The following is a 3,625-nucleotide window of genomic DNA, read 5'->3' as shown; positions in this document are numbered from 1 at the left end:
GTTAAGTACTGGTACCGATTCCCAGGTACTGGATATTGGTACTGAATCGATTCAAATGTCAAAGGTACCCATCCCTAAAAAACAACACATTCCACCTTTCAGCATCTCAAAGAAAACACGAACCTCAGCTTTAAATAGGGAAATATTTTAAATTTCCCTTACAAGAACAAAAATTCACAAAATTAATCTACTTAGTCCTAGATACTATGGTACTCAAATACATAAAACACAATAACATCTCAACATWCATAAATCTGCACACAGTGTTGTGGTTATAAAACAAAAAGATTCTATGTTTCGTCACATTTTCAAAGAGCCACTGCAGAGGGACCAAAGAGCCACATGTGGCCCCAGAGCCGCAGTTTGCAGACCCCTGACCTAGACTCTTCAAACCTGGACTAGATTATTCTACTCTAATACTAGAATATTTTAAACACAAGTTTGGTATTTATGAAACCTTTTTCTGATTTGTGAAACTTCAACAAATGGAATTTTTAAAATAATATTTTAGGGAGCTGGGCCACACTAGACCTGGTCCAGCTCCAAAGACTACAACACCTAGACTGTCCAGATCAGGGCTCATATTTATCAAACTTCTTAGAGTGGATTTTTTAGAGTTAAGTGCTGAAAATGTCTTAGATTTGCTCCTACTCTCAGAYTGAAGTGTAAGTGCCAGTTATGAAAATTCTTCAGTCTAAGAATCAGTCTTACTCTGAAGAAAAGTTCAGACTGATCCAGAGGACTCTTCAGTGGTTCAGAGTTWCCACTAGRKGTCTGAGMTGRACTGAAGACAGAGATYWCAGCTGTCCTCCTCCCCACCTGACTGTTATTCTCTGTTATAAGGTGGAAAACAGGTTTAATCAGAAATACAAAAGAAACCAAAGGTAAAAATGAAAATAAAACTGCGTATAATGTTGGAATAAAAGGTGGATATTTGTGTTTTTACAGTGGGATTGAACTTTTTCGTAACAATCACGCGATACAATGATGGAGAGCGCGGGGGTGGGGCTGTCCTCTCGGACCAAGCTGTTAGTGACGGAGCAGAGTTGTGTGTGCGAAGCGGGGGTGGAATGGAGGAGGAGAATCAGAATCAGGTTTATTATGTTGACACACAAGGAATTTGTTTCCAGCTGTTTGTGTCTCTCTAGTATTAGCACTATACAGGTACTTTACATATTATTTACACATAGTACAATGTATGTGACTTGTGTGCATCTGGCATGCGCTAATTGCAGATTGATTATCAGTTGAGTCTTCCTCGGTCAGAAGGATAAGTCCACTCCAGTGGTGCCGTTCAGAACATTTATTGAGGAAGGAGTAGTAGCAGGTACAGAAGAGATGATGTGGTGGTTCAGGTTTGTGTAGATTTGCAAGTGTGCACGTGTGGTTATCTGAAATAAAAGACAATAAAAAATGTATAGACATGTTGGTATACACATAAATGCACTGTGCAGTTTTGGCCTGCAATACCAAAGAATCCAATAGATGGAGCTCTAACACCACCAATGAATTATCAATAACATAAACYTGACAAAGTGCCAGAAATAACTAGATAAGCAGTAAATTTAACAATAATTTCAATATTTTTGACCAAATATATCTTAAGTGTTAACTACTTTGGGGACATGTGTTGAGCACCGTTGAGAGCATTTACTTCATAATACAAATAACACAAGGACAGTTTCAAACCCCCTTGAACTAATAACAGAAAAAAACACAACTTTCATGCAAAATAATCCACTTACATCGTAGGAACGYACACAGCACTCATATACACAATATTATTGAAGGATTGACTGTGGGTGTCAATTCCTTCTCTGTGGTTGCTGCTCACACGGTGCTGCATCACACCAACTAAGAGCGGGAACAGCAACAAGGGAACCGATGCATCATGGGTAATGATGGGCTTTTAACATACACAATATACAGAAAGATACACGTTATACTTCACTATAGCAGGATATATCTGTGCGGTGTGCTTTACGGTGTTATTCACACAAAGCAATATGACCGCAGTATTCAAAGTGAATATTAAATATTAGTACGACAGCAGCATTGTAGAGGTAGATGATTATGAATAAGGTGCAGTAATGTATGATRAGAGTGATAGAGAGTTCTCTACAGTGTGGAGTCTAGGATCTAGCTGATGGATGTCTGATGATCAACTGCTGATGATGGTGATGGTCTGGGGGTAGAAACTGTTCTTGTGTCTGACAGTGAACAGTTGTGTAGCGTCTGCCAGACGGGAGGAGTTGGAACTGAGGTAGGTCCAACTTCCTCAGCTGGCGTAGGAAGTACAGTCTCTGCTGGGCCTTTTTAAGGATGGTGGAGGTGTTGAGCTCCCACTTCAGGTCATATGAGATGGTGGTTCCCAGGAACCTGAAGGACTCTACTGTAGACACGGGGCTTTTGAAGGTTGTGAGGGGCAGCAGTGCAGGGGGGTGCCATGGATGAGTCCGATGACTGTAGTGTCATCTGCGAAGAAGGGACTTAAGTCTGATATTTCTCTCAAGAAGAAGGGAGCAGCTCAACATGACTTCAGGCTCTGAGGCACACAAAAAACTTTAAAGCTGCTGAGTTTTTGATGAAAAAATATCTGAGATTTTCGTCTGTATTCATGATGCAAATGAGTATATTTTATGTCATTTACAGACAATCAGGACAACATAACATTAGTGTGTTGACAGTCTTATCAGGGGTAGGCACAACCATTGTTTAGGTTGTCCGAGACAACCTATTTTCGTTTCGGTCAACCAGATCCTGTCTCCTGGTTGTCCGGTGGACAACCAAACAAAAAGACCTTGATTAAAGTTCTCTGCCGCGGGTGTTTGTCATTGTAAAAATGAATGGGAGAAAAAAACTTGGTAAATCCGAACAGAACTGTAAACTGTAACTTTTAATAAGGTCATGTACACAGTATACTCCTATTTAAGTGAAAATGTTTGACCTATGAGCAGAAAGAAGCTTGTGAATGTTGAACTCTATTTCAAAGAAGAGAACGAGGAAATTTTATTCATGCAGCTCCTGTCAACCTGGCTAACTGAGAACAATTGCATACAGTATAATAAACTTCTTCTACAGAACAGTATACTTGTTAAATTACAATTTACTTGAGATTCTTTTGGACAACCAGGTTTTGTCAACGACAAACTGAAAAATTTCCTTATGTCTACCCCTGCTTATCTTGACATTTCTCCAACAATATCCTTGAACATGAAATCCGAGGCAGTGATTGGTCCATGCTGGTGTTTTTCTTAACGACGTCATCCAGGATCAGCTTTGCAGCACAGCCAGGTGTCACAAATCAGCTCTAAGACTGACAGAATTACTCCTACACTTCACTTAAAGTAAGACTAAGACGCTTGATAACTGACTTTTACTCTCAGCTTTTAACTATTATTTTACACTTAAGTCCACTCAGCAGCATTCTTAAGAATAACTTTAAGAAGTTTGATAAATACGGGCCCAGGACTAGAAAATTTTAAACTAATAGAATATTTGAAATAGGGGTGTAAGAAAATATCGATACACTGAAATATCGCAATATTTCATTTCCCGATACTGTATCGATATTCTAAAGCCCTGTATCGATTTTTTATTAAGGTTTAAAATGTCAACTTTCCTG

At 39.2% G+C, this 3,625-nt stretch overlaps 1 protein-coding gene across 1 annotated transcript in view; it reads left to right on the top strand.

Annotated features, from left to right (window-relative positions):
* Positions 1-3,625, top strand: part of LOC106531509 (gastrula zinc finger protein XlCGF17.1) — a 16,187-nt gene that overhangs the window by 5,674 nt on the left and 6,888 nt on the right. The window lies entirely within an intron of this gene.

Source organism: Austrofundulus limnaeus, unplaced genomic scaffold (assembly GCF_001266775.1).
Source record: "Austrofundulus limnaeus strain Quisiro unplaced genomic scaffold, Austrofundulus_limnaeus-1.0 Scaffold645, whole genome shotgun sequence".
Classification (NCBI taxonomy): Eukaryota; Metazoa; Chordata; class Actinopteri; order Cyprinodontiformes; family Rivulidae; genus Austrofundulus; species Austrofundulus limnaeus.
The sequence above is the reverse complement of the archived record's forward strand: the minus strand, read 5'-3'. Positions and strand labels throughout refer to the sequence as shown.